Consider the following 12910-nt stretch of genomic DNA (forward strand, 5'->3'; position numbering starts at 1 on the left):
GGATATCGCATTCGTCTCCAACTAAATTTTGCGTCTACTAGGTGGTTAGGGGATGCTCGCTCTGTGGCTGTGTTTGTTACCCTCTGTCTCGGAGCCACCCCCCCCTCTCTCTCTCGTCTCTTCTCTCTGCGTCCCTTCAGCCACAATGGCATTAAAATTACCAAGGAAATTCAATTCCCAGTTGGAAATGTATCGCGCACGTGTAGGTCATACTCGTATAGACGATGTTACGGAGCTAACATAGGCGAAATTCAGGGACGGAGGATCCTAGGGCCCCCGAGACTAACTCTAACAATCCATCGAATTAAAAAAACAGTACTTGGATCTGAAAGAACCAAGATTCACAAAGAACCCTTCACCGAGAGGGAAACAGAAATGTATTCATTCTTTTCGGAGATAGATCGACCTTGAAAAATTCGTGTGACCTATTTCGCTCAAGAAAAACAGTTGTACTCGTGCAACAACGTTTCGAAATTGTCTGCTTGAGAATAATCATTCTTTTACTGAGGCGTCGTTTGTTCACGAGGGGTTTACAAGTTAACCGTTTGCGATCCAACTGAATAGGCGAAACATAAAACTGATATTAGGAGACTTTAAGAATATTGGTTACACTATTCCTGACCCACTAAAGTCATTAAAAGATCAACTGTTACTTAATTTTAAAAGTGTGGCTTGATATAGGACCGTAAAGGGTTAAGTATGTTTAACGTCGAAGCTTCTAATCGTCAGGTACCGACACTTTTTAGTTTCTCGGGGCGAAGATGAACGAAAATTTGCGGATTTCGTGAGTGAACCAGCGTTGAGACGTCCCTGGTCGTCGACATAGCAGCACACGCTCTCGGATCCGCGTACGTACGCGAGCCTCGAGCCCGTTGCGGATAGCTTAGGTTGGTTAGTTAGCGTGCAAGTACACGTATCAAAGGCACTCAGAATCCGAGCTTAACAAAGCCAGCTTCGGGTTTACCAACCGTGTCACGTAGTACGTGTATACCTTACCTGCTCACGCTTCGCGAAACCTAAACCTCCTGTGGCCCGTCCAACTTTGGTCTTAATGCGTCAACGGGGAAGGGATAAGTTTCGCCGGGGGCAATTAAAACTAATTATCCTGTTTGGTGCGGTATCGGCTAACCGAGGGACCCCGCCGCCATGCCGGGGGCCGATCGCTCCTAATTATATGCCAGGGAATAGACATTTCTCGGGATAATTGATGCCGATTTAATCAACCAATTCGCCCGGCTCCCCCGGGGATCGCGAAACTTTTTGGCACTGCGTCGCCGGAACGAAAATGAGCGCAAAGATTATTGATAGACTGCCGCGATACTCGATCTCGTGGTTGTGTATCATGCGTACACTTGTTGTGGAAAATATGAACATTTCTTCTTTTGTATCTATATTTTTAATGTGGATTCTACTTTCATATACGATACAGACAAATGCAATGATGAAACATGCATGAAGAAAATATTGATTATAAAAATAAATATGTTTTTCTTTTGGCAACGTACAGAATTAGACACTGCTTTAAGGAGGGGCTTGATTATTCTCATCCAGAACATTCTCTTGGCGATGCCTATCTTTGAATTTCTTTGTAATATTCATATTTAATATAGTATATTTGGAGTATGTCGAAATGATTATTTCACGATTCTGGTCGAACATTTTCTGCCAGAGATAGTATTCGAATAACGATGTTTAATTAAGGAATTTATATACAGTGTAGGAAATAATGTCCGGAAATATTTTAATCATTTATCTCGATCGTCATTTTAGCAAGTTGCGAATTGTCGGTGTCTCCGGTAGCAAAGACACCGCGATATTATAGGTAACATAATAGCCGCCATAAGGCCGGCCGAATTTGCAGCAGATTAGCGTGACGCTCGGCGGCCAGGTATCAAAGTGCATCGTTCTCATCTCGAGGAGATAGCATCGCGAATCCAGGCTCGTTTCGCGTCGCAGGATAGGACCGTAGAGGGGGCTGGCGGTAGTTCCGAGCCAAATGTGCAACTAAGTAGCTACTTAGGTCCCATTTGACGCAGGGGATCGAGATCGCATTTGAATGGGAGATTTAGCCGGCGGATTTTCGCCCCGAATTGAGCCATTGTGCGCTCTCGACCGGCCACCTGACGGCTCTTGACACGCCACCGTTTGCCTTTCTGCATTTTAAATACGCCTCGTTTTCAGCCGGCTGCTCTCTGTCGTCGCGTTTATTAAGATAGCTGCACGACAACGCGATGCGCCGTCAATTTGCTTGAAAACGTCGACGAAATTCGGTCCGTCGAAATATCCCCTCTCGGTTTCCATTTTACCGAATAAATTGTTTCCAACCAATATTTGTGACGGCTGAGTGATCGATCAGCGTATTAAAATGTCGAAAAACTTCGAACGTTTCGAAATTATAATAGCAGAATCACTGTAAGCGAATGATCGTCTCGCCCTAATCATTTAGAGGCCGGATTCGAGTGTTCTGGCAGCTGTCTGGACCGCATTTTCCGAGCCACGGCATCAATCTGCCCCGAGGCAAGGCGCGACAATCAAATCGGCGGTTCCACGCCCAAAAAATTAGCTCAAATGAATAAATACGACCACACTCGATCGCAGAACTATTGACTGCCATCTCTCTGGGGTGGTTTTTCTCCTGTGAACGTAATCGGAGCCTGTCGGCGTAATCTTTTATTTCAAGCGACAGAGTCGTCGTCATTCACAACGGTGTTAATTCGTTGTTAATGCCGAACAGAGTTTTTATTCGAGAATCGGGGAGAGCGAGATGAGCCGCCCGACAATATTTCCCCTAGAAACGGCGGATGTTTTGGCACCCCAGCGCGCAGTAATGCTCACCCCTCTTGTAACGCGCGCACCCCATCTATCGAATTATTTTGATTCTCCGATAATTCAGCCGGCCTAATACGCCGATTCACGGCCCTTTCACCGGGGAGTGGGGGGGGGGGGGAAGGTGATTCCACCATTTTGATGGAAATTCGAAAACACGATACGCTCGGGCCACCGGGGTGGTTTTCCCTTTCAGAATCCGGACGACGAGATTAGCAGGATTTATCGGCCACCGCGGAGGATCCTCGGGTGAAAATGTCGTCACGTCGATGGATCTTGCTGTATATTGTTTAAAATCACCTGACCACAATCATTCTGTCAAACGATCGACTCGACGAGTCGTTGGAACGGCGAGGAAAAATTCATAGCAGCACGGAGTGAAGAAAATTAAACTCTTTGCAAGTTTTTTCAGTCAATTTTCCATTATTTCTCTCAATTTGAGTTGATTAAGTCTCGAGTAACGAATTGTGAGGCTCGCAGAACAAACTTATAAAAATTATATGTTAGCTTAAGAGTTAATGATGGAATTTTCTGATTTCCTGTCGCATTTGATACAATCGTTCGAGCCTGTTCCACAAATTAAAAGGTCGAACCGCGTTCTTTAGGATGATAGTACACGTGAACATGTTCGAATAAAAGTCTGTGTCCAAATAAATGGATAAAACGTTCAACGCCTACATGGTTCGACAGAAATCTCGATCGTTTCAGCACACAAAGCCAATAAACAGTTACTGCACGCGAACCGCGAGACGTATCATCATGAAACTCGATCCGATGATAGATAGGACTACCAGTCACAAGTTTGCAATCGAAGAAACGGCAGCAGCGTTGGCACGTTGAGAGGGAAAAAAAGAATTCCCGGAGAACCTGCGGCTGGAAAAGCGAGTTCTCGACGAGCGATTGTTTTCTAGCGCGCGTTCGTAATTGGGAGAAATCGATCGGGTAGCAATCGTAAGAGCTGTTTTCGCCAGTTTCTCTGACGTTCGCGTCACCGAAGGAGCCGAAACCCCTCTATCCCGTCGCGCCTCGTCCTCCTTGGGTAATCATGTAACTCGATTGAAGAGAACGAGCGAGCGCGGGCCAATAAGAGGCTCCCTTTAATCGGGTTACTTCGTTACCGCGTTACTCCGTTACTCGGTGCGGTGATATCAGCGGAATATCAATTGTAGTGATTAACCAAGACGCCCGTCGCGGCCGGAAACTTCGCTTCTCCCCCTGGGGGCGAACAGAGGGGCTTGGGAATAACATCTTTTGTCGGTCGCGAATTAGCCCGCCTGGAATATTCAAATCGTGCAACCCGCTCGAGCGGAGCTCTACGTGGCATTCCAATCGGTCTAGCGTTTTAACACGGCCGCTTGAGAAACTTTCGCCATTTTCTGATACGCGATCCTTCAAGGCTCTCCAACCCTTAGCGAACGACTTTATTCTTGTTTCTGGCTATCGCTCGCATGCTGAGTCGTTTAAGTCATTTCGGGACCGGGGTGTCACTTATATCGTGTAGTACCAATCTCTCTTGATTTTAAAACTATTGCACGGCATTATAATGGCCTTTACCCTTATCTATTTGAACAATAGGCTACCAATAGCGGCGCACTTGTTATTCTCTCATTGAAAAATGTGGTAGGTTAACTATTTCTTTATGAAACTTTCACCAATGGATTTGTGACGTAATTCCGATTGAAATGATACCAAGCACGATACAGTCCGGTGCACATTTGCTTGTTCAATCGACGATTTAGTAGAACCTCGACTATCCGAACTGAAAATCCTCTATTATCATATAAGGTGGAGTGGGGTAAAACCGACTCAGAAATTGTAAAGTTTACTTTAAACTGATGTATTTTCTATCTATTCCACTAAAATCTAATAATCTTAGTGTTTTTATTTACCGCGTGGTTTATTCTTTAAGTTGCATTAATTTGGATTAAAAATATCTTCTGAAATTTATGATTTTCTTAATAAATTAAAAACAGTGCTGCTAGTTATTTCCTTATATTATGGAGCAAAAGCGGAATTATTATTAGTAATAAAATAACATAAGAATAAAAATTCAAATTTTTATTCAATCATCGTCAAGACATCTCTCACATTCATATTGTTCTTTTTTTATCCTTTATTGCAGTTTCCACAAACCCAGTTCATGCAATTGTGATTTCTACCTTACAGTTGGTACAATGCAACGTATATTCGAATAAATAAGGGCCCAGTGCCGATTTGCCCCACTGCACCTTACACCACTATGTAAAATTAGTAAAGATTTGATGTAACACTTCAGCTAGATAACTGTTCTATAATCCGTACACCGATTAGTTCGGATAATAGAGGTTCCAGTATATTGTGGATTAAACGAGTAAATACGATCCGAATGGCGTCGCGTTTGGTATAATTTTAATCTGAAAATAGGGACGAATATGTTGCTTAATCGCTGGAAATAAAGAAAGTTCTGTCGTTTTAGGTCAGGTATGGTTTACCCAAATTCGTGACCAGCGAAGAGAAATCTAGGAGCCGCGTCTGCGCGCGGGGTAAATTAAATTTCGGCCCTGAAATGTCGACGTTACTGTCTTCAGGAAAGCGTCGAGCGTCTGACAGCAGGAGGAGTGAATCTACTGGAACGCATCGGCCTGCAACAGCAGTTGTCGGGCGGGAATCGTCGAAAACGCGGCCGCGTACAGGCCGAGATAGCGGCGTGAAGCATTTAATCCGTGAGTTTCAAAGGTCTCGGGGTGTGCTGATCGGCTTAACACGTTGTCGGCACGTGTGGCCTCCGGAAGCGGGGCCGCCATTAACGCGATTCGAACGACCTGGCGAATCCTCGCCGCGTGTCGAATCGTCGGCAGCGGGATCGGCTGGACCCGATTCCGATGTAATACACGAAAACTGCCGCGGCGGCCCCGTAGACACGATAATCCACGGCGGCCGTTCGCATTGTCGGCGCGAAATTGAATTTCGTCAATTAGATTTTCGGCGTTTACGGTTGGTTAGGCCTCGGCACAATGGACGCGCCGCGCCGGTGCGCGTCTCTCCTAACCGGACAGCTGTGTCGAGTGTCCGCCTCGATACTCCGTCGCGTTCTAACCCCGCCGATCGACAGATCTCGCATTATTATAATGTGGCCTCGGGCCTGATTTTACCGGATCACGAGGCCGTGTCTAATTCATTGTCCGGCCTCGTTCTGCCCGGGAACGAACTCCGCTCGAACCGACTAATTGCTGACGAGTCTACATCGATCGCGGAGCTTCCGTGGAATCGACGATCCACGGGCCGAGAATGCGTTCGATCTTTACTGGGTCGATCGGGGAATTAATCATAACGCTTTCTAACTCTTCGGGTTACCAGTTATCATGCTTTTGTTCGTTTCTTTGTGACGTTGCACTATCGACGCGGACTTTTTGATATTTTTCATTTCTTCTAATTCGAAAAAGGAATGAATGATGGATAAAAGTGTATCGCTGCTGATAATCTAGCCTCGCGTGGGAAAAATTTTTGAAGTATTTATCAGAAGTGATCTGTGTAGGAGATTCATTTTTTATAACAAGTTGAACCTCCGTCCTGCTCTCGGATAAATGTCGCGATAATGTCGAGGCTGAACGGCAGAGTTTATCGAACAGAAGGAAGCCGAACCGGTTGGAAAAGTTCCGTGCGTTAAGAGAAGGAAGGAGCACAATGAAATCTGTACAATTTGCGGGCGGAAAGGAAGTGCGGAGTGTTCATGGTTCCCGGGGCGCGTTCGTTCCCTCGGACAGGGATTCGTTTAGCAGAAACGTATCGGCGACTTCCGGCGAGCGAAGCCAACTGGCCGGTGAATCCTCGTCCACGCCGCGGCGCACAATGCGTTCGGTAAATGCCACTTTCGGACAAAACTCATATTTAACCATTATTATTTCGAACAATTTTCTTCCTATACATTCACTAGAACATACCACGCTTCCGATTGCATGCCTGTACCCTTGAACCCCGAGGCACTTGCTACCGCACGTGCTTGCCGAAAGCGAAAACTTTTGCGCTGAAACGATCTTTTGGGCTCTGACTACCAAAATTGGGACAAACTGGAAGGGTATTTTCGCATGAACTTGAATTTTACATCGCGTCTCGCAATTCCAAGCGTTAACACTGATTTATCGTAGAATCCGTTACGCCCACTTCATTAACAATTTCTGAGCGCGTCGCGGAACAATTTTGCAGTACAGGCAAGTTGATATTTCGACTCTTGTCGATCGATCGCCAGCATCGGGACGCGTGTGGAATCGTCAAAGCGAAATCTGGAAAAACCGCATCACGCGAAGGCGGTCGCTCGGGTACGGGCCGCTGATTTCCGACGTTAATGACATATTTGCGACAATAACGTTCTGTGTAAACGAGTATATTATATAATGACGGAACCACCGGGCTCGCGGAGGGGTCGCGGGGGGAAGAAGGGAACAACAGAGAGATGCCGAGCGTGTTCGGTCAACATCCATGTGCGTTCTGTTCTGCGTGTCGACGAATCGGTCGTTACGTGCGCGGTCTTTGTGCTTCCTGGTGTGTGCACACCAACGTAAACAGACAGAGACGTACACGAGAAAATCGTGCGATCGCGATCGCGAGCACCGCCACGATGGCGTTTCTTGCCGACGTGTGGGTGGAGGATACTCACGGTCGCAGGAAACAGCGCATCATGGTAATAACCGTCATCAAACGACGACCACTTAGAACCAGGCTAGGCTCCCCGTGGAAAATTCGTCCTGCGCTGCCGCACGGTGCCTCCCGAATCGGAATCATGGCAGCCCTGAATCGATAGAAATAGAGGAGAGCTTGCGAGTAGATTTTACATTTTACGAGTACATTTTATTATTTAATCTGGAAATTCTCCTCAATTTAGAAATTCTCTCAGCTTTATGAAGTAATTAAAGAAGAAAAGAAATTTTTGTTTGGTAGTTCTTTGCAATCGAACAATTTTATCGTGCATAAAGACCCGAAGTCGTAAGTGTGTCAAGGTTTGTTAAGAACATTGGGGCAGTTGGATGTAAAGCGGGATAAAGAACTGAAGATTCTAGATTTCGTGTGGTTCATTGTATGGTTGATTATACCAAATGAAATTCTTGAACCAACGGGAAAAACTCCCGAGGTAAAACGAAGTTGTGGACCGATGTGCGTTGCATCGTAAACGCGATTCCCTCTTCCTGTCGAGAAATCGGCAATCTCGCGTCTTTCCCCTGGATTTCGTCGATTAAACGTCCACGGTCGTTAGAAAGTTTCCGAGAGATCTTTCTGACGTCCGCTTCCGAGTCTCGCAAAAATTGAGGGACGACGAAAAGTTTCGCTTCCGCGGCGGTTTTGAGGAAATGATCGCGGTTTAACATTTTCAGACTCGCCGGATAAGGAGTCTGAACTTCTTAATTCTCGTTTTATCAAATCGTGTCGCTTCGATTTTAAGGAACTTTTGAGAATTAACACGTTGACGGTTCACAATCCGAAAAATCTTCCGCAAAATCAAGAGTTTAATTAATGAAACCAAGAGTTGGATCGACAAAATTTGTCATACTTTAATTCTTTTACATTCTTCGTATCCTAATTTAATTTACTCGACGATACAAAAACAAACACCGGCGTCTGCCGAGATCGCTGTAATTTCGCCGTTCCTTCGAATCAAAGCGGAAAATTCTGGGTACGCATCTGCGAGATGTCACGCTTTGAGAAAACGCAATAGAAAAATTGACATTTATACCACCGCAAAGGAGAATACTCTGTTAATCGATGGAATGCCTCGTTAATTCTATGCTGGCCGTGCTTCGTTATTCACGGCCGCAGGAAACAGCGTGTCACGGTAACAACCGTCATCAAACGCGACCGCTTACCACTTGTTAGTGCGGCGAGGGATTTGTCGTAGAAAAGTCACAAGACACAGGACAATTGGAACTACCAATTTGCTTTGTGCCCGGAGTTTATTGAAAGTTACGGAGCGTAATCTATCCATAAATATGTATATTCTACGAAACCTTCGAATGCACTCTAATTATCTCAGATTTTTGTACTCTGGGATTTACGCTGATGAATTTTTCAACGTAGACGCTTCCATTCTAAAACGGCAGAACGCACATCTGATTTCTGATCGTTTATGGGCAACGAACACAGTTTCCGGGCTGTTTTCGAATGGAATCGAAGTATCATCATCTGGCTCGCCGTACTTGATTTTTCCTCGGCGTAAAAGCTTCCATTCTAAAGCGAACGTTTCCGTGTCTGATCGTTCATGGCAACTCTGGAAGCGTACCATAATCCGCGGACACTCGTCGTTCCTCGGGGTTGCGAGCTCACGTCAAAGATTGCCCGGCTGTTTTCGGAACGGAATTAAAGTATCGTGCGCTAACGAGCGTCCGTGACGGCGACGCGGTATTAAACTGTCCGCGATATCCGCCATTTCGAAACGCGAGCGAATCGCGAGGGGAGCGCGTCCGACAGAGGCGAAAAAGGCGACAGAGACGGATAGTGCAAAACAGCCGGGACATGGGGAAAAACAGAGGAGGACAGAGGAACGACAGAGGAACGAAGGGAACGGAGAACGAAACGCGCCGCCCCCGAAGAGGGAGAAAGAGGGACGGATGGACAGACAGAGAAATTACAGCCGCATGCTGCGTTCAGGAAACGGCGCATTCTATTGTGCTTTTGTCATAGTTAAACTGTCAGGCCAATTTCGCTTCGGGCCAATTTATGCTCACGTGGCCTGATGCGCGGCCATCCCGCGACTACCGCCGGCGAAACGCGAAGCGGCACGTTATGCTGGCCCGCATAATTTTGCAAAATCTTCCAACCACGGGAAAGGAGAACGATGATGAACGGGATTATTCGCGGACGAACTTCCGTGTATCGTATCGTGCCGTTTACAACCTCTCCTGATGATCTAGTCTTGCGGTTTTTACCGCAATGAATGATTCACGCACGTAGATCAGAGTTAATAATAATTGTTTGACCGCGAATCTTTCGCATCAAGCAAGTTTCACTCTTTCTTGAAAAATATTGGAAAATTGAAAATGGCACATTCTTAAGATCCTGGAATCTGTTATACTATTTTTGATTTCACCTACTCATTTTTGTGATAAATCCATAAAATCCGCAGTCTAATTACTAGATTCAATTTAATTTATTTCAGAAATATTGCTAAATATACGGCTAAAAGTACAATAAAGTTGCTAGAGAACAGCTTGTGTACTACACTTACTTAAATGGCCCGCAAAAAATTCTGAAAGATGGGTATGAATTCTGTTACATTCTGATCTCACCGATGACTATGATTTGCGGTTCAGTTCTCGCAGAATTCGCGTTAGTCACCGAGACCGGACGACTCGTTAAGGTTCGAGGAAAAGTTTCGACCGATCCAACGATCTCGGCTGCTCGGGTGCATCGTGGCAGGGGGACGGGCCACGGCGAGGCAATTAGCGTAATTAAATAATAATCGAAAGGAGGGAGCGGTTGGCCGAGGGAGCCGGTAACCGAACCACGCCCCGAGCACTCGTGATATGCCGACCAATCGGCCGGGACGATCGTTTCCTCTCGACTCCTCTCAACAAACTTCTACGACTATCCTTTTAATCGTGGAGATCCGCCTCGAACGCCGACGCCCGGGATTGTATATCGTTTCATCGGCGGCGTAACCCGGCTCGGTAATCGTATCGATCGCCCTCGACGACGCCATCTTGGATCTATAATCCGCCCGGAGAGATCGCCCGGATAGAGACAGTCGGAGAACGATTATCGCTCGGGCGACGATTTGTCGGGGCACGAGCAGAGTTTTAAATTCTCTCATGCATTATGCATAGCGAGAAAGTGAAACAAGCTGCCAGCGAAAAACCGCTGCTCTCCCATTTTTACAGGCTTCCACGGGCTTGCCGAAAATCGATGCCGCCTCGATCGCTGGATCCAACCAGTTCTGTTAAACGGTCTTACCATTCGTGGACGAACGACGCCATTATGACAGTCAAAGGATTATTAAACACAACATTCTTCCCTTGGTATTTATTTCTATATGTACTTGCACTTGACTTTCTTAGAAATTGTCTCGTTCATTGCAATACTTGCTCTAGGGAAACAAATAACACATTGTTGGGACGATATAAATTCATTGACCGAATCTTTTCGTTTTTAATTCTTTTTTTATGGGGGTTTTACCAACAGAATTGTGGCATTTTTCTGGTTAGAATGAGTCCAAGCATGACCCAGTTCGGAGCATGTTTGCCTGTGCAATTGACGATTCAGTAGGACCTCGATTATCCGAATCGATGGTACCTGAATTCTGCTTTATATGAAAATAAACCGTTCGCTTTAAAGTAATCCATGCACAACACGATCTATTATACAAATTAGTAACTGTTCCACTGCCCCAAGACTCACGTTCCACCGATCAGTTCGGATACCAGAGGTTCCACAGTATCATGGATTAAACTAGTAGACCTAATCCAAATTGTGCCGTGTTTGGTATCATTTTAATCGGAGAACAATGACGAATATGTTGATGAAAGTTTCATAGAAGAATCATTAGAAATAATCGATGCAAGTGGCATTTCGGTCCAGAAATGACTGCAAGTCAATCGAAAGAATAGAATCAGCTTATTTAGAAGCACATTAAACCCACGTTCCGTGGCTCGCGATGGTAGATCGTCATCGCGATACATCGAAAGCGAGCGCAAAAATGGCGAGAGGACGTAGCCGGTCGGTCGGCGGAACTTTCATTCGCAGGGCACGTATCCGGCCAATTAGTCGAGGCGTTAAAGTATTCTATGGTTCCAAGGAAAGGTGGTTTGCGCGCTTAAACGCGCCCGACTCTCCGCTCGGGCCGGGCTCGGGCCTGGGCAACACTTTCGATGCCCGATGCGCATGAATAAAACATCGCCCGAGGAGGCAGGCGATGCACGAGCGGCTCGAGTACACGAAAAAAAGAAGAAAATACGAGAAGAAAGAAAAAAAAATAACGAAAAGCGTTAACGACCGAGAAGCAACGATACGTAGGTTCGCGCGACCCGCGGGTCCCGGAAAAATCGGCGGCGACTCATCGGAGGAGATTGGCCCCGGGGCGAGAGAGAGAATTAGAGGTCCGATGAAAATTTTAAACGCACGGCAAAACGAATTCCCGAGGCCCGTTACGGAGGGTGGCCCCGACACCTAGACCCCTGTTTCGAGATAATTGCGTTACGCCACCGGCCTCTCGCTTTTGATTCCGCTCGATGACGTCAGCGGGTTCGCTGACGGGTAATGAAACATTCGACGGATCGTCATTACGTTAAGAACTGTGGTTAAATATTAAACGATAAGGTCGACGGACAGGGGCGACGCGCCGTCGTCCGGGAGCTGACTGGCGGAAACGATGCTTTTTTCTTTTGTACTACTCTAATGTTGTCGAAATGTATAAAAAACGGGCTAGAGCAGAACATTATTGTGCTGAACATTACTGACGTTAGAACTACCGAGCTCCAAACAAGACTCCTTAATAATAATAACACTACATTGACAGACTTCAATTCCTTTAATATTCTTACTGCTTTTAATTCCGTACACCCATTTTGCCACAAGTGCATAAAATTCGCAGTCTAGTCAAAATATTGCAAGAAACAGATGTCAGAATCGGAAATAGAAGAATGGCCACAAAATGGTAACGAACGAATTCTGATTGATTCTCGCGCAGAATTGAACACTCCTCGATGGATCTACGCGAAGATGGAAGCCCAACAGGTCGGAATGAGCAATAATCGATTCGAACGAATGCGTTCATCGTTCAACGACCTCTGTGCGTAAACAGTTCCGCGAGGATGCGACCATTTTGGTGTCGGTGGGGTATCGGAAACGGGATGGTAGTTAAAGTATGTGCAGTGCAAAGTATTTTCTGGTGTCTGGCTGAGACTGGCGGCTGGCGCTGGTCTCCCGAAGCTACGAAAACAGGAGTGGATGTCGGCAGGATCGTGCGGGAGCGAGGTCGGGCTGGTTGTGTCTTCGAGTGTCGACGCTCGGCGATCTTCCAATGAAATTGCAGTGGGTCTACATGTATATAGGTACGTGTACGTATATATAGACGCCGGCGCAGACGCCGAGGATGCGTATTTCCACCCTCGACTTGGGCTGG

This window comes from Halictus rubicundus, chromosome 12 (assembly GCF_050948215.1).
Source record: "Halictus rubicundus isolate RS-2024b chromosome 12, iyHalRubi1_principal, whole genome shotgun sequence".
In the NCBI taxonomy this organism is placed as follows: Eukaryota; Metazoa; Arthropoda; class Insecta; order Hymenoptera; family Halictidae; genus Halictus; species Halictus rubicundus.